Raw genomic sequence first — 23,489 nt, 5'->3', positions numbered from 1 at the left:
CTCGTGGATACGAACGGTTTGACGTAACAGCTTCAGAAAATTACGAACACAGAGCCAAAGAGAATAATAATTGCGTAATTTGCAACCGTCAGGACTTCAAATCTGTAGACAGAAGGTAGGTAGGAGTTACGTTTCCCCCCCCCCCCCCCCCCCCTGTTTTCACTCTCGAAGGAATTATCACGGCTGTCGTATAATCTAATTATCAGATGACGTTTGCAACGGGAAGTGACCTTTAGATGCTCAGCTGTAGCGCAAGCTGGTAATGCTTGTTTTTGCATCAGAGGGAGAGAGAGAGAAAAAAAAAACCTTACGGCATGTTCCGCGACGCATGTCCTTGACACCGACTGTACTCCAGCTTTCGCTCCCAGGGTTTTCCCCTCCGGTCCCCGCCACTTCCCCTCCGACCCCCCCCCCCCACCTACACCCCGGCCGGAGGGTTCCTTCCACGTGAGCAGGCAGCGAGCTCCAGGAGCATTATCGAGCGAGCAGCTTCGCTTTCCGGCCGCCAGCCAGCGCCACCGCCGCCAGCGGGCGCTAGAGAGAGACGGACAGACACGACTCCGGCTGCAGGCGATGCATCTTTGGCTGGGGGTTTACTAGCGCGGCCTTGGAAATTTCGGCGGTGTTGTTCTTTCCTAATTGGTTCGCTGGGTCGGCGGTGGTCGGTCGGTGCGCGGGGTTGATGAGTCCTGAACGTCCGTGATGAGCCTCGTCAACAGATGCCTGGTGCCTGCGAGCACGAGAACTGACGTGGTTACTAGTGCGTGGGGTTAGCAGTTAAAATAGGAAATTCCCGACACTTTTTTACAGGATATTTCGGTCTCGGCGGCGGCTCTGTCAGCCGTTGTGGCGGCTGGGAGGCAGGCGTCTGCAACGAGGAAGCCTGCTCGAGCCGAATGAAAGCTGCGGTGGTGCGTCCGTGTGTTTGATGTCCAGCATTTTAGTCATTTAGTGCTGTAGTGCCGGGGGAATGTGAAAATATCGGGTATCGATTAGCATGGCGTAACCCTAATATTCCGTGGATGTAGTTGTTATAATATAATTGTAGCGTTGTGAAGACTGGGCTGTGATGTGTGTTCGTGATAATCCATCGGAGATGAATTATAAGTAACTGCATCCATTTTAGGGTAAGTGCCAGCTTCATTTTAACATAAATTTATGTTGTAAATATTAATTAACAACGAGTACAAGTACTGCTGTTCCAAATGTACGTATAGAGTATATTTTATTTTACTGCCCATCATATCACAAAATGACAATGCAGAATGTCACAGAGTAGTAGATTTAAATATGTAATAAAAAAAGGTTTCCTGAGGCCGGAACTCCATTGTTAGTGCACTGCCACTATTTAAACAACGCATGCATATGTATGCATATCCATACCTATGGGAGTAGCCAGTGTTTAAATTAGTTTTCAAGCAGTATTTTTTTTCTTGTTAGGCCTTGCAATCAAGGAAAAACACTTTTTTTATAGGTTAAACAGCTTTGAACCTTCGTTTCTACCCCTGACAGATTGCCATTTAATTTTAAGTGCCTATTTACATTTTTGTATTACAAATAGTTATTTCGATTGCAGAACAAAAATGTCAGGACTATTTAGTTTCTCCAGGTACGTTTAGCCTAAGGGCACAGTGGATGAGAAGAAACGAAAAGGGTAACAAAAGGTATGCTGTGTACTGACACTTTCTACAATATTTACGTAGTATGAAGAGCGCCACTCTTATGTTATGTAGCACTGTTTTCTTTTTGTCTGAACTGTCTGTTAATAGCACTGTAAGACTAATAAAAATAAGGTGGTAAGCAAAAACACCCAAATGCTTTCCAATGATTGTTTTTATGAATAATTTTGATGTCGACTAAACCTTGTGACAGCTAGACTCCATTTAGTTCGCTTCTAAACGCACGTTGTTTGGCACTTGATGTTTTGTTTACAATTCTCGGGATGCGCATGTTCACAGCTCCCACGATTCAGAATTCCTTTCGTAACTGCTGAACGATTTCAGTTGAAATTTTGAATCTTGTAAAGCTGCAACTCGATACCAGCAAAGACTGCACGAAGCCTAGACTATCTAATGCCAGCTTGAATGGTACAATAGTTATATATAGCTAATTTTTTAAAATCTGTTTGATAGTTAAATAGTGATCGAGTCCTTAAAATGAGCTAAGATCAGGCTGTGTCGTTTTACTGATGATATTCTTGTGCCCTATTTATTCATGACTGAATCACGCTTTTACTCTCTAAAGTTTGTGATTGGTTTTCAGTCCGCCAGGGAAGGTCAAGTTACATGTTATTCAATAACAAATGGCATTACAATTTATAACAGTTGGCAGCGATTTAGCAGGCCCCTAGTGATAAGCTAATACGTATAGATATTACGCTGTTGGGGTTATGCGTTATACGTTTAAAAATAATAAAGTTAAACAACGGTAGTGCTTTACGTTACGTGTAATTTGAATTTATTAATTCCCTAAATCCCTTTATTGCTAGCTTGCTAAGCCTATGGGTATCAGAGTAGCAGTATTAAGAGCTTAGTTTTTAAATAATCGTTGTTATGGGAACGGGATTAATTATGCATTCAGTATAGCTTTTTGGCCAAAAATGCAATGAGGAAATAATAGGTCTAGAGGTTTATAACATATTCAGGCCTACTTTGCATTTATATAATACTAGCAGAACCCAGCAGAGTCCTTTATTTGTTTACCTCTATATATCTAAAATTGATTTTTTGTATGTAATCTAGACTCAGTATAAATAATTTCATTTGAAATGGTATTCGATTTTAAACTCACTCACCAAATACTAATCACAGTTACAATCACTATTTGTTGGTATTAAATATTAAAGACAGTAAAAATCACAATATTCCAATTTTCATGGCGATCCAATGAACGGGATAGAAGTTGAATAACAGGATAGAAGTTGATGCACTGAAGCACCATCTAGTGGCGAATTATAACAAAATGGATATCGCGAAAATATTCTCCATGCTCAAATATCTATGTATACCAATTTTCATGGCAATCGGTTGAACGGTGTAGAAGTTGATGTGCTTCAGTGCCATCTAGCGGCGAGTTACAAAAAATGGATAGCGGAAAAACCTTCTCCATAAAAAAACACTTTGATGTGCCAAATTTTATGGCGTTCGGTCAAAGTACCGGAGTTTATCGACGTCATACATACATACCAACATCCAATTTTATATATATATAAATAAAAGTAATCCGTGTTAAATTGGAATTATATACACACACACACACACACACACACATATATATATATATACATATACATATACATCCTATAACCTTAGTCATGGCAACAATCGCTGCCATGGCTGGCCAATCCCCTCCTAGCACACGATGCATGTGACCCTCTCCCTGCATGGCTATTTCCAGCATGACTAAGGCGTGATAGGCTTCGGCCTGAGACGCACTTAGGTCCCTCCCTAACCCGGACCCCTCCCAAACACACTTAGTTTTTAGTTAGGTTAGGAAAAAAAAAAAAATCCCATAACCTTCCACAACAAACGGTCTATTTAAAAATTTAATGTTTATTTTGATTACAAAATAATATTATAGAGCGTCTTTGTACACAATGTTAGCCGTCGTTTTATGATCTGGAAGCATTTGCGTAATTAATGAATAAAACTGCAAATTAATAATAGAACGCTATACATTCTTGTACTTGAAACAATTTTTTAACGTATTTATAACAACAAGCAAACATGGCTACCACCCCAGCCTGGTTCGCTGGTGCTTCTAGCGCGGTATCGCCTCTAAGCAAGGCTGCGGACTGCCACATAGTCTTCTGGTGCATAAGGGCAAGTATGGAATATCAGCGGTAACCTTAAAATTGCATGGCGGAGGAATGAAGTTAAGGTGTGAAGCAACGGCCTTAAGGTGCTTTCAAGAATCTGCACCGGGCGCTTCACGTCTAAAAACAACTCCGAAAACACGCATTTTTAGCCTTTCTCACCCTTCTAAAAATACAGTTTAGAAACGAAATACGGGAAAAAAACCACCCATCCGCCCCCAGGGTGTTCTTGAACAGACACTACCCTGGTATCGGGGGCAGCCCCTCACTGACACAGATACACCCCTCCCCAGGCGGGCGTTTTGAGTCCAGCGTGACCTTGAGCACTAAGGTCTTCCGTCTCCGTCGTGACTGACGACGTAGCTTTGGTTGTTACGCAGTTACTTTTGGAATCGATTTGTCAAGGCGTGGTTTCAGAACCGCGCAGAGTACGGACGCTACCCAAAAGAGCGTGCTGTTAAGAATTCAAATTTGTTGGTGTTTACCATGTTGCCACACGATCTTTAAAAAAAAAAAAAAAATTGAATAAATTCATGTGGTGATTCTAACGAGCATAGTATCTACGTCGTTCACGTAACAAGGAACGAATGCATTATTACTTAAATGGTAAATTTCTCCCTCCCCCCTGAAAACAAGAACTTAACATATTAATTAACTTGGATAAGGTTACGAAAATTCTATAAACCTGCAAGGAATAAATTGACGGGATTCTCTGACACTGTTCTCACGCGCGATTTTATTATTGTTATTATTATTTTTTCATTTTATTGTCATTATGTACTTTTGATATTTTCTGCGCGTTTATTTTCGAGCTGTAAATATTACACATATGATCTTCATATGAAACATGCGTAATATTTATAGGTGTTAGTTATCTGTTGAAAAAAAAAACTAATTCGAAACGTAAAATGCAAGAGCACTATCGGTATGAATTGACAGGAAAAGCTCTCAAATAATAGCAATAACTAGGAAATGAAAAACAACACAGCGTGCCAGATCGAGCCTTCGTAGCAAAGACAAAAAATAGATATGGATACTTTTCCCTGGTTCTTCCCTTGGTGAATCGTCGCATCCTAAAGCATGGCTCACGCATGCAGTGGCGGCGTCCGGGACAGTCATGGCGTTGCGGTTGTGATTCATGAGCGCGCGCGGCAGCGGCGATTGTCTGCCGCCGCCACGTGGTCGGAAGTCGCGAGCCGACATCCTTGGCCGCGCTGCTCCCAGCGAGGTTGCAATCTCCTTGGCGGCGCCTTACAGAACATCAGTGATTCGCCCGGAGATAACGACGCTATGTTAATAATTTATTATATTCTTTCATACAAGTGACAAGAATAATAATTTTTTTGAAAAATCATCTTTACTCTAGCATGTTTATACGGGGGGGGGGGGGGGGGGGGATGATGTATTGGGGGGGGGGGGGAAAGAAGAGGTTGATGTAAATGTCCTCCCTTTCGAAGTAAAAAAAAACTTTCAGCAAAACGCTTGTTGTTTGTTTTTAAACACTTTAACAGGAACTCATAATGAATTAGGGCATAATTTAATCTTTGATAAATCATAAGACCCTCCTCCCCCATAAAAGAGGTTCATTAAAAAAAAAGCTCCATTTCCCTTTTGTGACTGATACGTATGCGCTTGTTTTTAGTAATAGTTTTATAAAACAAATCACTCTTCTTTTTTTTTCTCTTCGAAGCTACAAGGGATTCTCCAGTGATTTGCAAGACTTCTTAGCTGTAGGAATTGGCAGGTATTTTTCGAAACAAAATGCGAACGCTCCATTAGACTGCAATAAGGCATCCCCACGCGCATGTTTTCTTCCGTGTGATTGGCCGCCGTCTGCCAGAGAAGCCTGTGCTTTATTCTCCCCGGCCATTCAACGCGCTGGCTGCGGTTCGTTGTCAACAATGCTGCAGTGTTTTAACTCTTAGCTAATCATACCGCATATTAATTAATTTTTTGACGTGACAACGTCTAATAAATCGATGAACGATGGCTGCACGCACGAAAAAGTGTCCCGTTGCGCACATTGTCCCGTTACGCTCATTGTACGCTTGCACCGCATCTATCCCTCTTCCACTCGATTGGAACAACCATCGATTTGACTTTTTCGAGGCACATTAAACTTGAATCACTCCCATTCGTTTATTACTTTTCCTATCATCGTCCTATCCTTAACAGAATAACACAGATTGGAAGAAGTTAAATAGCAAACATGTATAAAATATTTATAGTTAAAATAATCTCTTCTTTAAAGTAATAAACATATTTGAATTGATGAGTGCGAATAAAAGTAAATTTATAAATTAAATTGTAGATTTCATTTCACTCCTTCTTTGTATCTATACAAAATAGTGATAATTCAATAAAAATGAATCAATTTTATTCATAAAAGTATGCAATCATTTCATCAATGTTTTGTTATGACGTTGTCACGTTAAACTATCGTCCGTAAACCGACTTTACAGACAACCAATTTTTTTTTCTAATTTTTAAGCTTTGAAAGCGCCTGCGGTGGGAAAAGTAAGCAGTGGACGTGGAATCTGGAAGACTCGAGAACTTGTCGCCCTCCGTCGCTGTGGGAATGACATTGTCACAGATCGATCTCACGAGTCATTACTTCAGGGCGGAAGGCCGGGTCATAAATCACTCTCTGTGGACCTCGGTGGCAGTTTCCAGCGTCGCTCCCGCGGCGGGGGTCGCGGGTTCGATCCCTCGACTCCGGAGGAATTAGGTGTCACCATGGCCTCGCAGACTGGGAGACGCAGCGTAAAAAACCGCAACACTAATTATTTTCTACTCTCTCTAACTTAATGTATTTTAACAAATATCGTAATAGGACAATATGGGAAAACTCTGAACAATTAGCAATGCCAATGGCGAAGCGCAGAACACTTTACTGCATTGCTTTCCTAGTTGTTTTCCACCACGCCGCTAGATGCCACTACTGTAGCTAGTCTCACACTCTCACGTACTTAAAAACGTAGGTACATTCCACGCCGCCAGGTTCGCTGGCATCGCTTGTCTCGCGTATTTCTAACCAGTTCTCCATACTGTCCCTAATACAATATTTGATTTTAGTCATAAATTCGTGTGGTGTGATCAACCCGAATATGAATTTATTAATATTAATCGAACGTACGGAATACGAATAACAGTGTAATTGATTTTAAAAACAGTCAGATATCTATAGTCTTTCGCATGATCAAAAATCAATAATGCTTATAGTTTCAAATTTTGATATTTGATGGCACAGGGGAAAAATAAAAGGAAATTCAGGGAAATTGGCTGAAGTACAAGTATGTGAACCCTGCATATGGTTGGAAAAACAATCCGGCATCAAGGGAAACAGGGAGTACCTGGAATATTAAAGGAAATTCGTACTTGTGTAAACATCAGGGAATAGTAAATAGAAAGGAATATCTTGCTTAGGTTAACATTAGGGAATAGTCAGGGAAATGCAAGAAGTGCAAGGAATTTAAATAAAATTGTTTTAAAAGACTTTTCCTGTATCGCTAACCTACTAACTGTGAACTGTGTCATGCTTATTGTATTGTGTGTTCAGTCTTTGCTTGTTGCAATGCTGATGTGGCAAGTATATATTTTGGTATAAAGTTTATGTAAAGTTTTTGGTTTGGAGGCTAATTCCACCTGAGATGTTCCCCCGCAGTGCGATTAAAAATATCTCATTCTGCATTTTTTTCCAAGCTTTGTCATGACGTATGAATCCTTAAGTTACTTAAGGAGGTAGTACGTTTTGAGTGTTAGTGAATAAATCAGTGTTGGGAAAAATTGGGGAAAAAAAAAAAAAAGATGGGTTGTTTTCTATAAAAATACTACATGTTTGGTCAGCGAAAAATTGACGAAGACCCGGAAAAGCCAGGTATAAGTGAGATAATTCGATGTGCTGACGGTTGAAACCCAAACGAACGTCGTAGCTTCTCCGAGTCAAAAATTATACAAAATGGAAATCTCGAAACACAGCAAAATGACCTCAAAATGGCGGCGCTTCCCCCCTCCACCGCGCGCGATGCGTCACAGTCCTCGCTTAGCGTGACGAGTTCTTTGATCCTTGAGCTATCCAATGGTGTAATTAAATTTTGGGATGGAGATGATAGCTATGTAGCTGCAACACCAAACTGTATCCCCCCAATTTTATTATCATTCGTTTTTTTTTTAATTGCTTCCCACTATTGAAGAAATTTTAAAGACGTGTTCACGTCACCATTAGATCCGTGCGTTTTGTTAATGCACAGCGGACCTGCTTGTAATGCATTCCATGATCTGTGTCCTGTGTGGACTTGACTTTTTCTGATGGGATTAAAGGAGTTTTGACCCGAGACGTAAACTCGTCCTGACTGTGTAACTCGAGCGCGCCTCTCTCGGCCGGCTGCGACACGTAGCGAAGCGGTCACTGGGGTCGACGGACAGGGGTCGTTACCACAACGCCGAAATACCATAACGCCGAATGTCAAAATTGACCACAACGCCGGCAGCTAGAAAACTGCTGTGTATCACAATGCCGAATTAACAACTGAATGAATTTGTGTGTGTTTCTTAAATGTACCTTAACGCCGAAATACCACAATCAAACCTAACCTTACCTAACCTAACCTAGCGTAATATAACCTAACCTAACTTAACCTAGCCTATCCTAGCTTAGCCTAACCTAGGCTAACCTAGTCTAACCTAACCTAGTCGAACATAACCTAGTCTAACCTAACCTAGTCTAACCTAACCTAGTCTAACCTAACCTAACCTAGTCTAACCTAACCTAACCTTTGTGTCAGTCCTGCAATGACATTTTTCGGCGTTAGTGTATTTCGGCGTTGTGGTAATTCGGCGTTGTGGTACACAGCAATTTTCTAGCTGTGGGCGTTGTGGTCAATTTGGCATTTCGGCGTTGTGGTGCGTCCCCGACGGACAGTTGGAACAGTGCAGGCGAGAACTGCGCCGGAGTCAGGGGACACGAGAACCCAAGAGGATGGAACATTCAGTTTGAATTCAACAGATGTGTCGCATCTCGAAGTCGGCGAGCACGCTTCGTAGAGGACAAGAAGAGGACCAGAAGATATTATCAAATGTACGCAGGCTTTCACGGCCATTGTCTGAAGTAGCTTGGCTTCTGAGTAAGTTGTAGCCGTGTCCTTGGCGGATAATTCACCGACGTTTCGGTCGACATTGCAGTCGCCATCATCAGGGAGTTGAACTGCTCCCCTGGCGATGGCGACTGCAATGTCGACCGAAACTTCGGTGAATTATTCGCCAAGGACACGGCTACGAACTGCTCCCCGATGATGGCGACTGCAATGTCGATCGAAACGTCGGTGAACTATTCGCCAAGGACACGGCTACAACCCAGAAGCCAAGCTACCTCAGAAGATATTATGCTGAAGATGAAGAATGGACGCAATACAAGAAGTTCTTTTACTGTCATTGTTATGGGAGAATGCAAGAACAAAGAGATAGTGTGAAAGAGACGATGTTGAAGATGAATTCGACTGTACAAATGCCAACTTGAATTACACTTTTTCCATTATATAAGGAACAGTGTATGTAACCTAAGAAGGAACGTTTAAGTATGAAAATTATTATTGTCAGTTAGAAGATATAAGTTTTATTTAAAAGAGATAATGACGGAACGTGAAATTAATTAGGTAACTGAAGTAATACAGGATACTGCACAAAATGGCTAATGATGGGTCAGACTGAACTTAGCCCCAAAAAACTATATTTTAAGATAAAAGCTCAAGAACATGAGGTTTAAACAAGATTGACCAGGAAGCCCCAGTAATCCCTGTATTCGGTTCAGATCTAGGAGGTTGGAATAAAATGAGAATACACGTGTGTATGCGTGGGTGTGTGCGCGCGCGCTCTTTGGAAAAATCTGACAATCTTGTGACAAGATATTTTGTCAGTATAGACCCTACCAAATATTATGTAATTATGTAACCAAATATTTCCATAATATCAAAAATCTTTTGGTAATAACCTGACAGCCTAATTGTGCTTGTTTATAACAAGGAGAGACCTGCACAATCACGTTGTTTTCTGGAACCAGGATGAACTCCAAACACCTGTACTCAAATAAGTCTTGTGTCTGTTGTCCAGTGGCTGCTGCGCCAGTTTAACCCCCGGCTGGTATGTTCACATTTGTTTCATGTCTTTCTGGGCGTGTCGAAACTAAATGGTCCAATGAGAATGCAGTTAAAGTGTATAGTGGTATGCATTCCAGCCTGTCTGCAAATAATGACTAGAGACTGGAAAAATTCGCGGGTTCAATGACCTTCAGGATTGACTCCAATTCCTCTGCACACTCGGGCAAATGCAAACTGTTCATTGGCTGCTGACTTGTGTGTCGTCTCGACTGGGTGGCCTGTGATTCGACACTTCTATGAGTGAGGGTCTCTAATTGGCCGTCAGTCCTCCAGATTAACAGTGTACCAATGGCAGAAGCAGTACTTAGGTAAAATTATTTGAATTTTAGTATAACACGAAATAAATCCGCGAATTTTTCAGGTCTCTAATAATGACGTGTTTTCTGCAGCATGATCACTACATAATTATTTCGTTGTTAACTCATAATATTTCTTAGGGTCTGTATAAACGAAATTTTACATGGCGGCAACGTTGTTTTTGTTTCCTGGAGTAGGCATATGCAGCCTGACGTAGTGATGAGATGCCCCTACTGGCTAGCTACTGTCACCACGCTTATATTTCAATAGCAGGCTGTACTTGAAACATCTGTAGTTGTCGCACGTGTCATTGGACTGCCAGCAAACTGTCACGCCCAACACGCCAATGGAGAGAAATATTCATGGCTCTGGCCCCAGCTAGATATGGGTAGGGGCAGGCATTTTTCGCGAAAAAAATCTGGACAACTATTAAACTGCAACAAGGTATATCCGCACCCGCAGTTTCTTCCTTGTGATTGGCGGCCGTCTGCGAGAGAAGTCGTTGGCCTTATTTGACCGAGCCACTAAGGACGAGTTTGCTTCCACACGGAATAACTGTGATTGGTGTTGTAATAATCAACTTGTACCTTAAAGAAACTAAACCAATAAAGAAATACAAACGATACCATAGTATTTTATCTTTCAATTATTCTCGGAAAATTTTCGCGAAATATGCATCCCCCCAGACATGGGGAATTCTCATTATTTTGTTAATAGAACACCGCAGTTAGTAATAATTTTAAAAATACGACTTGTATCGCTTGAGATGTAAATATTACAAGTAGCACAAATATTACTCACATTGCAAATGTTTTAGACATTGCCAACATCGTGACGTGTACAATATCACTCCACAGTTTTGTACTACTTACATACATCGTAGATTGCGATATTGAAAAGAAAAAAAAATCTAGAACGATACACTGTCATAACTCGTAGCAGTAGTAGCCCCTAGTTCCTTCATCATTTTATTTCGAAATACCTTTTACTGGTAAAATATCTTCTCCATTTCCTCTCTCTCTCCCATCGTTCTTCCGCATGAGAAAATGACTTAGGCGCGCGAGGAAAAGATTCTCTTCTTGATGTTTATGCTTTCACCTTCCCCCCCCCCCTCATCCTTTTTTTCCACGTTCCCCTCGATTCGAATTTCAATCGACAGTGGCCCGCAGTTGCAGTGCTTTTACGCAGCTCTATCTGTAGCCACTTCCCCTCTCGACTACTACCACGACCCCCTCTCCGTGTGTTCAACGTGTTACTGCACTCTCTCTTTCGTGCGCCGCACTGTCCCAACCCCCTCCTCTTGTAACTATCTCAACCCCGGGTGCGACGGGACGTATATGGGAGAGGGGTGAGGGGTTGCACCGGTGAAGAGCGGCACCTCGGCTGGGGTCGATGAGTAGGGGGAGCGAGGGAGTTCTGGACCACACGCTGTTTGGCCGTGGGAGGGGGGAGGGAGAGGTCAGTGAGCAGAGGGGTAGCAGCTGCGAGGTGAACGCTCCAGAAGTGGTTCAGCGCAAGTGGCGATTCAAATTTGCTAGTCCAAGAGTCTTAAGGTGGGTTTGCGATTGAAAAAAAAAAACCTAAGCATTATAAATTTAAACCTGTACGTCGGTGAGCACACTGTTTAGTAATACTGCGAATTTTTAGTTTATATAGGCAATGTTATATTTAGGTTTATAATTAAAAAGCACACTGCAGTCTAAGAATGAGACAGACTTGTGGTGAGGTAGGGGAATGGAGGAAGGAAGCAGTCACCTGAAATCAGACACACAGAAGGCGCAGAATGCCTGAAAGCCTGAACACAGTTGGAGTTATATTTAGAGACCGAAAAAATTCGCGAATTCATTTCGCGATAGGCTAAAATACAAATCGTGATACATTAGTGCTGCCTCTGCTATTGGCTCACAACTCACCTGGATGACTCTGGACCAATGATGACCACCCAACCAAAACTTTATCGAATCACAGGCTGCTACGTTGGGACGTCTCACAAGACAGCAGCCAATGAGTGGGTGGCATTTGACCGAGTGTACGTAGAACTATGGAGTTCATCCTACAGGTCATTGAATCCGCGAATTTTGCCGGTCCTTAGTTATATTTGAACAAGTACAACAAATATTAGTCGTATCTTATGCATTACCGCTATGGAACTTCAAGCGTTCAAACAAATTTACAAATCAGAATGCCACACTTTGACCTTATTCGGTGGTGGGTAGTGGCGTAGTTCGCAATGCTTCCAGATTTACTGCGCCTACATTCACGGCGAGTTGTGAGTTACGTTTTGATTACTAGGCTGGGGTGGTGTCGCATGTTACCGCATCGATCGCCGGGCGCGCCACTCGTCATGGTTAATGACAGCAATTGCTGCCAGGGAGCGCCATGTTCCTCGTGTTATAATCTCCGTGGTTGCCGGTGGAAGTGATGATAGGAGAGTATTTCATCTTTAACTACAGCGGTTGCCACGAGAGTGCACTACTAGACTCTGGGCACCCACATTACATGTAACAATACTCGATCCATTCGGCACTTTCTTTTTTAAAAAAAAATGGGGTTGTCTGTAAAGTCAGTTTACGGACGATAATTTTACGTGATAACGTCATAAGAAAACATTGATGAAATTTTCAAATTTGATTTACAGTTTTTGCAAATTTAATTTAAATAATTTGTTTAAATATAATCACGAACGATTACTTAAAAAGCCCGCCTTAAACTGTTTGATATTATAGAAGATTTTCTCGCACGGTGGTTGGCCGGTTCTTGCACGCTAGGCTCAGGCGGAACGTGACAATTTTTTACGTGCGTGCAGCTGGCGTTCATCGATTTTTAAGACGTTATCACGTCAAAATTACGAACCTTCAGATGATTTGCCCATTAATAAACATGACGCATTTTATAGTTTAACATTAGCAGTGATAGCCTCATCATTAAAGATATCCCCTGAACTCCCAAGGTGAAGCATATTTGGAATAACAGCGCGAAGTTTCAGAGAAATATTTATAATTTATAAAATATTTCTTGAAATAAATTTTATTTTTAATTTTTGTTTTTATAATATTGCCAATCTTACCATTTAAGGTTATAGTGGAAACGAGGTAGAAAGTAAAATATGAAAATACACTAACATTTGTACTAGAACAAGTATATCAGATTGTAAATGATAGTTTCGTAACTACAATTCAACATTTATTCTAGATTTCATTAATAGCAGGTAGGTATTATAACCATAATTTGGTGAAATAACATATTGGCTTTTGCCCTTTTCAAACTAAAAATGCCAGTACGATTCTCGACTTAGAAATATTGATTTAGAAGTCCAACGTTTACACATCGAAATTTAAATAATTATTTTGTCTGAGAAAAATTTGAACTGAACATTTTATATATAGTTTTTATCTAACTTTTAATACTTTTTTCTTAAGTCAATTTTTTCCCCGTTGAAACAAGCCATAAAAACGTGTATATTAATGTTTTTCAATACATGAAACACACATGTAAAGTTTGTATAAAAGCATGCTTACAACCAACATGTGTGCAAACCGGCATTAAATATAGACTTCTTGCAAACACATTCCCTGCCGGTTCTGTGTATGAGCCATGCTGGGCTGGATGCGGGAGGAAATGCACTTATTGTAGCCCCCCTACAAGTGTTACAATAATCCTTCCAAGTAAATCTCTCTATTTTATTTAATTTAATTTATTTTTATTTTTATTTTCGTCCATCTGACCATACAGACATTTGCACAAATTGTATAGGACACGTCAAAAAAATATACGAACAACAACAACACCACCACCAACAACAACAACTAGTTTTACAGGTAGTAAAGATAAAAGTTAAAAATTTGACAGTTGATAGAAGTATAACACAAAATGGTTTGTAGTAACAGTAATACAAGTACACATAATATAGGCTTTATTCAATAATACAGTTGTATACAGATATAATTTAAACAGTAGTAATACAGTTACAATTATATTTTTTTACGATACAATAGAAAATATATCTAAATATACACACATAAAGGTAAAGAAGTTGAGACTGTAATACAGTTGAGTTTGCAGAGTTACGTTACTATATTTTTCTTATTCTGTCATAACATAGTTTTTTCTTCATTTAAGTCCTTGGAGGGAGGTGTCCGGAACCCCTCGGACCTCCCCTCCGGCTACGTCCTTGCCCGCTAGCTGCGTTGAAGTCGGTGTGTGACCCTTTGGCGAGCGATAGTGGGCGACGAGGACACCGGGAACGGTGTTGTGTGCGCGGCGGACGAGTGAGTGATGCGAAGCAGTGAGTTGGGACCGAGTTGCTGGTCAAGAACGAACAATAAGGCCGAGCTCCAGTGTAGAGAGTAAATAGTGGGCTCATTCTAGTGTTTTTTTTGTGGACAGTTATTCAGATTGATTTAAATTAATAAATAATGTATTAATTAGTTAAATAAACTAGTTAATTAATGTTAGATATCCTCTTCGAACCTGAATTAACACACTTTTAGCTGTATAATAAACATTTTATTAAATTTTAAAGAAGGCAGTAAATCGAAATTTCATTAAAACACGTCAGTTAATCTCGATTTTGTTGAAAGCTCTCTAGTAAAGCCAATATAAATATCTGCAATAATCTGCCGTGCTGCCGTCTATGCTGTATCACGTGAACCAAGCGACAGCACGGCAGGGCCTTAAAGTGGCGGTTGGTTGCTGGCGTCGGCTTGGCGAGGGCGGATGGCGGGGAGAGAACATAATTTAACGTCTTCGCCATTCGTCATCGAAACAGATCTCCTACCCTTCCTTCAACATTCTCCTCCAAGACCTCCCTCCCTCCCTCCTCCCCCCTCGTTAGCATCACGGGTGGTCTCTCAAGCGCACAATCAGTGGCGTATTCACAACTCTTGTTCAAGGGTGGTGGCACACCATTTTTTCTTTTATACTTTCTCCGTGTCTTGAACCAGTAGTGCATTCCAGTTTATCCGAGGATTTTTTTTTAAATCGACATCTGACAGTCATTCTTGTCACTAACTGTAAAGAATTTACTCTTAAACATAAATTATATTTCATCCCTTCCAACTACAACACGTTAGGATAAGAATTTTCAAATTTTAATAAATTATTCACTAAATGAAAATTTTTAAAGTGTGAAGCACTGAACATGGTAATTTTATCAAATAATCAAATATACTACGGCGTTCAATATGGCGGCCTGTAGAATTTTCTGGAATACCAAAGTAGCGAAATATACACGTAACTGGTGGCTTATAGTTCTTTATGGGATTCGAGATGGCAGATGCAAGATGGCGACCGTGGTCAAGATTGAAAGTTAACCAAGATGGTGTCCACGACTTCTTTCCAAAATGGCGTTTGGTCGTTGACCCGCACCGTGCTTCACACGTTGAATAACAATTAAAGAAATCTTCTCCCATTTGCCTTTTCCTGACCACCTTCTCCGTCGTAAATCCAGCGCCATGTTACACAGTATTTTTTTTTTTTTTTTTTGTAAATTGAATTGAAATAATGATGTAAAAGTATAGGTCGTTGTAAGTTTGACAACTTACATGAGAGCAACTGTACCGCTACAAACAATGCTTTGTTGTCCCAGTACCTACATTAGATAAAGTTATCTGTAACCTCTCCCTGAATAGTTTTCTCTTATTAACTGCGTGTTATAATAATCTAAATATTTTTTTATGGTTTAAAAAAGTATGCTTGTTCAAAACATAAATCAAAATTTATAATTATGCGCCAATTTTCGTAACCGCGACAAGAAATCATCGGTATTGTTTCCAAATACGTATTTCATTTATGCAAAAATAACCACAGAAATGTGTTTTTCAAATCTACAATATCTTTTTTTTTCCAGTATTAAAAACTATTTCTTGAAAACTAATTTCCGAATGAATATTTCGTAAAATAACTAAACATTGTTTTCTGTGTACAGTGCAGTGCGCCAGGGGCGTAACTAGACAAGTTTCCACCCGGGGCAAGAACCCATATTCGCTGCCTCCCCCCCCCCCCCCCCCCTTTTTTATTTTTTAAAACAAACCTTTCCCGAAAACACATCATATCGCCACCACATGTTAGTTCCACCATTCCGAATATCTTTGTTTCAACTTAGATGGTGAATAAATATTATTTGATTTAATGCAGGTTTTTTTTGGACATGTTTATTTGCAACCATTTCATTTTTAACATATCGCAAGCCAAAAATATGAGTTTTTAAATGTTTGACGATACACCGTGTATCTTTCAATTCAAACAGTTCAGTTCATTCATTTTGTGTTCTAACACTACGATATTCAAAAACATAAAAATGACTCTGCCAGTTTAGCGACCTTCCCAGATACGGCGCCCGGGACACAAGTCCCCGTTTACGCCCCCCCCCCCCCCACCCTTCCAGGCCCTTTGTAGTTACGCCCCTGGCAGTGCTTCACGTCCACCGCTAGGACCCTGTGGTCACGCATCATCAGCAACCACGTCGCAGTTGGGATCAAGGGCCTGTCACTAGACTGTCACTAGGTAGGCTACTAGATACCGTCCGTACCAACATCAGAAAGTCATTCATATTCAAAGTTGAATTGCAAATAAATTTTTAATAATATGATTGGTGAAAAATATGTGATATTACTTACGTAGTATAATTTGTTTAAAACCTCAATCCGAAATCAAAAGTACTTTTTCGGCCCTCAGCGAACTCTTAAATGCTTCTCGTAAGCAGACCCCACTCGGATGTGTTGTGTAGTTTTGAAATCGCGTTGTTTTTCCTGAAGCTCTGCGCACCGTGTGTGCGCCTGGGTAGGCGGAGCCATTAACCTGGGAATGAAATCTCTACTTCTGTACTCCTTGGTCGGGATCAGAACCATCGACGCCGTGTGCCAGGACCTCGTGCGCGCGGTGCGGGGGGAAACGGAACAACGAACTCGCTCGCGGCCGTGCGAAGTAGCGGACTCGTGCAGGGGTTGTTCGGGACAGTGCCGCAACCGTCGCTCTTTTGAAGTAACAACAATGGCGACCGGCCCTCATTTATCTTCCTGTATTGTTCCAGCTTCAGACAGCGGCAGAGTCATGACTCGTGTTATCAACTTTGACGTTTGTTTCCAAACTGAGCTATGGTCGGCCTCACATTGGAGGAAACTCTGGTTACAGCATTCAACAATGAAATGGTTTTCTTTATTTTCTGGATATCTTTTTTTTTTTGTGGTGGCAAAAAAATACTGTAGGTAGTAAAAATACTAAATCAATACAAAAATTTTAATAACTTTTTTTTTTTTACCATAATTGTCGAGAAAGAATTTCAAATATTGTCAAAAAAAATATTGCTAAAATTTATTCTAAAAAAATAGTTTAGCTCTAGTAATATCTGACTTAGGCCTACATGAATGGGTATCACCTCATTATATGTCAGCCAGTATTACCTATCTACATAGTTACCATAGCCATGACACGCGATCCACACGCAACCCAATGCTATCTATCCCAGTGCACTGTCTGTCGGGATCTTTTGCAACCGTGAGTAGCAGGCTCTGGAATAAATTAGACCAAGCGAGAAGGCAAACAAAAAATCTAGCTTCCTTTAAGTACAGGCTGAAAAAAACATCTTTGTAACAACTGCTTACCATGACCACTTCGCCGCTACCCTACTGCTTGAATCTGTGTGTGAATTTACCAGTGACTTGTTTTAATGTAGTAGCACCTATGTTTTTTTTCTGGTTTTGATACTATTTGCTGTATGTTTGATTACTTTCCTTTTTATGTATGTCTATGCTTAATTTTTAATTACTTTAAATTAGTTATGGTTGACTCTTTTGCAATAGTTAACATTTGATCATTAAGTTAAAATTTTAATTTGTTCTCTTAATATTTAGTCAAAATCTGCTTATATCATGCTTAATTTTTAATATTCCACTATTTGATGTAATTGCAGAAAAGTGGTTAAGTGTAAGAAAATGCGTACCGCATTAACTTCGCCACCAAATAAAGACGATAAATAAATTAATTTATTCTCTTCTAAACGAGATTTTTGTAATCTGTAACTTAAGTTTGTATTGAGGTTATTTTTAACTTAATATTGTTAGTAAAAGTTATAACAAAGTCACAGAAGAATTAATGAATGGATTTACTGGGTTACTTGTTGATTCGATACTTCATTGAATGAGAGTCTCTAATTAAGAGTCTTCTAATTGGTCCGTAGTCCTCCAGATCAGTAGTGAACAAATAGCAGAAGCACCACCAAGGTGTAATTATTTTAATTTTATCATACCACGAAATGAATCCGCGCATTTATCTTGTCTCTAGTTATGGTTATGACTTGAATACGTCTTTAAAATTGCTTACATAGTGGTAGGCAATTAAAAAAACGAATGATAACAAAATCGGGGGATACAGTTTGGCGTTGCAGCTACATAACTCTCATCTCCATCCAAAATTTAATTACACCACTGGATAGCTAAAGGATCAAAGAATTCGTTACGCCAAGTGAGGACTGTGACGCATCGCGCGCGGTGGAGGGGGAAGCGCCGCCATTTTGAGGTCATTTTGTTGCGTTTCGAGATTTCCATTTAGTATAACTTTTGACTCGTAGAAGATACATTTTATTTGCGTTTCGAGATTTCCATTCACTTTTGACTCGGAGAAGCTACGACGTTCGTTTGGGTTTCAATCGTCAGCTCTCGTCCAAATCTATCGAGTGCATATATAAAACATTAGTAATAGTTACAGTGAATATATATGTGGTGTTAAACTAAAAATATATTACCTGTTACGTACGCGTATTCATGTAATACACACGGCCGTGTCTATAACACAGCCACACCCCTTTTTTTTTTTTTTTAATTCGGTAGTATGTTTTAAATGATAAACGGTACAAAACTGTTATGGACTAAACAAAAAAAAATACTGCTGGAAACAACATGGCGTTTTTCGGTCGAACATCTCCCCCTTAAGCCTCCAGCGAACGGTGCAAGCTGCGACACGTTAGGTCCTGCTGCAGTTTATTAATCCCCCCCTCCACCCCCTTTTCCCCGGCCTCTTGGCCACGGGGGTCGTGTGGGCTCTGGCCACAGTTACTGCGCCGAACCACGCTTTGTTTACACGCAACGCCCTGCTCGCTTCTGCGACCCGCCTTCCTGCCTCCGTCACGCCACTGAGCACTGAGCCCTGAGCCCCCCCCCCCCTCCTTTATCACTTCCCCCTCCTCGTAATCCCCCACTCCCCCCTCCTTCTTACACTTCCCCCCCTCCCCTTCGGTGTGTGCGCCTTGGCTGGGCCACAGAGGATTGTGTGCTGTATAACCTCTGATTTCACGCAAATAAAATATTTCGTAAGTTGCGTATGCAAACACGCCGTCACACACGGACAAATAGGCTCGTCACTTAATTAAACACGCTCTAACACAACAAAAAAATCACCGTCTCATAATACTTCACCACTAGCCAATCTGCGCATGAATCGTAACTGAATGCATTCGTTACGTATGGTCCACGCACTAAACCTTAATGGCAAATTGAATATAATTATGTGTCGAGTAAAAATTTTTACGGAATAATGATCCATACTTCAGGAAAACGTAGCATTCAACATGTGTTTATGAGCAGCGCACACGCCACAAACATGGCGGCCAACTTTTCGACTGTCTGCTGTCGAGCTCGCCAAGATCAAAAAGACCGCGCCTCTATTTCGTATCTGGTTCACTCATATATTCTGCGGCTGGGCTTCAGTCCTGGGAAAAGTAACTGTCCGTAACTGAGACCTAGTTTTATTGAAGCAGTTTTTGGGCACGTCCGCTAGATAGTGGCTTTCATAATATGTTGCTAACATAGCTCCATTGATTGGGAGAAGTAATGCATAAGCTATTATTACCAGGCAAACAAACCAGTGAAAATTAATTCACTCTATTTCCGTAGCTACATTTTTTTTTGTGGTGTGGCAAACCAAAAATGTTTGCATCTCCAACTCATTCATACGTAACGTGACCTTTTTTTGACGTGACAACGTCTAATAAATCGATGAACCGCGGCTGCACGCAAGAAAAAGTGTCCCGTTACGCACATAGTCCCGTTACGCGGTGTCCCGTTACGCTCATTGTACGCTTGCGCCGCATCTACTATCTCTCTTCCACTCGATTGCAACAACCATCGATTTGACTTTTTCGAGGCACATTAAACTTGAAACACTACCATTCGTTTCCTACTTTTCCTATCATCGTCCTATCCTTAACAGAATAACACAGATTGGAAGAAGTTAAATAGCAAACATGTATAAAAGTTATAATAGTTAAAATAATCTCTTCGTTAAAGTAATAAACATATTTGAATGAATGAGTGCAAATAAAAATAAATATATCAATTAAATTGTAGATTTCATTTCACTCCTTCTTTGTATCCATACAAAATAGTGATAATTCAATAAAAATGATTCAATACTATTCATAAAAGTATGCAATCATTTTATCAATGTTTTGTTATGACGTCACGTTAAATTATCGTCCGTAAACCGACTTTACAGACAACCAATTTTTTTTGGTGTGAAAGTTAAATAGTAAAGACTAACTGTATATTGTAATCTTGGAAAATTTTATTTTGTTTGTCGGGCAAACACTCAGTAGAAACTCCAAAAAATGTGGAACGCTTCACGATTTTGCGTGTCATCCTTGCGCAGGGGCCATGCTAATCTTCTCTGTATCGTTCCAATTTTAGTATATGTACCGCCGAAGCGAGTACAGATAGTGATGCAACGGAGTTTGCATATATACAGGGATAATAATTTTCGAAACATCATCGAATTAAAATGTGTAGTTATTAAATTAATTGTAAATATAATATAAGAAGAACAATAAATTTTATTTTATAATTTGCTAAATTACAACATTTATTCAAATTAATTTACTTAACTGAAAAACGCATGTAATTATATAAATACAATATTATAAATAACCTTTTTACATTTAACATTTTTCTTTTGCTTGCAGCTACGTAGTTGTTTAGTTATCCAATAGGTAGCATGCATGATCACATATAGTAGAGAATGCTAAATAAATATAGACACCATGTTGGTTTCAGTTTAAAGGTTAGAAAGCTTACTGTAAAATAAGGAAAAAAATAATTTTATGTGCCTATCTGATTTCATTTATTTCAAAAACTTACCAAATACTGCATATTATAACCAGTGTAATTACTCCCACCGAAACATAAACCGTTCGTCGTGTAATTTACGAATCGCCTATCATCAAATATCGGGAATGCTTGATGATATTAACAGAGAGTAGTTTTCCATGATTCTGGATGAGAGATGACTGGGTGTAAAAATTTCATTGATAAAACGCAACAGTATTATAATTTAGTGAATAATTTTCTTTGCCAAAATTTAAACTGCAATACTTGACGAAATTATTTTGTAACCAAAATAATACCAAGACCGCAAACTATATTGCACACAACGAACCTGTATTTACTTATGCAACGGAAAAATTTAGTGCCTAGTTTGTAAGTTCTTTTTTACCTTTATTACTTCTTCAGTTTTAGGTGCTGCTGGAAGCCGGATGGGTGGAGAGTATAGCCACCAAACACCAGAGGCGCTTGCGTAGTTGGTTTACAAAATCCACTCCCGAAAAAAGTATGAAAGGAGACTACACGACCAAGTTCCCAAACCCCGCATGGTAGACTCTTTTCTATTCTGACCAACTAGTCACTCAAATCCCCTGTATCGTGTATTCTCCTACGATATTAATGCGTGTCCTAGCATGACTGCGTCCTGTTTTTTTTCCATGTAGCTATTCAGATATTACCAGGTACCAACTTAACATAGTTTTAATCTAGTTTTTAAGATTGGTGAGTAAGTCATGGCTTAAATTGCTACCATGGCTGGACAATCTTCAAACAAAACACACGATGCATGTGACCCTTCCCTACATTGCTTATTCCAGCATGACTAGGGGTAGATCTTCGGCCTGACTTCAGCCTTCGTCGGTAGACTTGGCCTGAGATGCACATACATCCCTGCCTAACACTGACCCTTATACAAAAAAAAAAAAACTTAATTTTAGATATGTTAGGCAAAATTTGCATGTAATTTTTTTTGTTACAAACAGCATTAAGTGTTTTTCGCATACTTGAAATCATTATTTACTAAGTAATTAGTCGTCAAGTAGATAAATTAACATTACTAACATAAAACTTCGTGATATAACCTTTAACCCGAGTTTTTTTGTTTTGCCGGTAGTTATGGGCCCGCCCAACATATAGCGACACATGTCGCGCGAAACATGGTTTCAGTTTCCACTGTAAGAGTCTCACTTCTGTATCTCCCTCCTTGTTCTGTGGCTGCAGTGGGTGATCGAGTGAGAGGATCGGATACTTCTAAAATGCGCTGCTCGGTCAGTTTTTTTAAAATATATATTTTTTTAATGGAACATTTGCGTTATAACATATTGTTACGATCGCGCTTGGCTGCAGTGCTTGGCGTCGCCGCGCTCGTTCGGCCTGTCTGCGCCCCCTTCCACCCGCATCCTCTCCCTGGTATCTCGTGTCATATTATCTCGCGACATCCTGACCTTCGCAGCGCGCACCTGCCTCAGATCGAGTTGCGTAAAAGAGGCCGCACTGCGGCATAAAAGGACTCAATGTTTATTGGCGCGTTTTGTGGGAACCCTATGCTTGTTGCGTTTATCGGCGTTCTTTGAGCAGCCGCCGCGTCCTTCGACAGGACTCACGACGCGTTTCTGGGCCTTTCGACGGCGAAGGTCGCGCGATATCTCGGAGACATTCCCGATTGTTCTGGACGGGAACCCAAGGGCTATTTAAGGAGGTGGGGCCGACCTTCGAGTCAGTCGGAGACTGAGTGAGTTCTCCCGCGGCGGATATCCGGGCGATAGTGCCGGGGGTGCGGCTGAGTGGCGAAGTTCTTGGACGAAGGTTCCAGGGCAGGGAGTGAGTGAGTTGTGGAGTCGGGAGTTTTCCCGCGGCGGAGTTTCCGGGCGATAGAGTCGCGGGCGCGGCGGAGTCCCGAACGAAGTTGCGAGCGAGGAGTTGAGTGGGATCTCTGTGAAGAGGAAGTGAGTCTCGGCGGCGGCGGAGTGTGGCGACGGAGTCCCGCGGCGGAGACCCACGAGGGGTGCTGCGGCGAGAGTTGCGCCAGAGGTGCGGCCCAGCGAGGTGTGTGGAACGAGTGACTGGGGAATAGACATTTATTTAAGTGTAGTTAATTATTTGCCATCTTAGAAGATTAATTGTAAGTGACAAGTAGTG

The 23,489-nt window shown here is 40.6% G+C and overlaps 1 protein-coding gene and 1 non-coding gene across 3 annotated transcripts in view; one reads left to right on the top strand and one right to left on the bottom strand.

The window, feature by feature from the left end:
- The first annotated feature begins 473 nt into the window (after positions 1-473).
- LOC134535094 (uncharacterized) overlaps positions 474-23,489 on the top strand; it is a 65,315-nt gene continuing 42,299 nt past the window's right edge. The window contains exon 1 of one of the 2 annotated variants that reach the window (XM_063373967.1): positions 474-1,127. The gene's annotated coding sequence lies outside the window, so the exon portion shown is untranslated. The remainder of the gene's footprint in view (positions 1,128-23,489) is intronic. The other variant, XM_063373969.1, reaches the window with a different exon arrangement.
- LOC134535595 (U6 spliceosomal RNA) lies at positions 20,860-20,966 on the bottom strand. Its single transcript, XR_010075659.1, has one exon. It is a non-coding gene; the product is annotated as a U6 spliceosomal RNA (small nuclear RNA).

This window comes from Bacillus rossius, chromosome 8, assembly GCF_032445375.1.
Source record: "Bacillus rossius redtenbacheri isolate Brsri chromosome 8, Brsri_v3, whole genome shotgun sequence".
NCBI lineage: Eukaryota > Metazoa > Arthropoda > Insecta > Phasmatodea > Bacillidae > Bacillus > Bacillus rossius.
The sequence above is the reverse complement of the archived record's forward strand: the minus strand, read 5'-3'. Positions and strand labels throughout refer to the sequence as shown.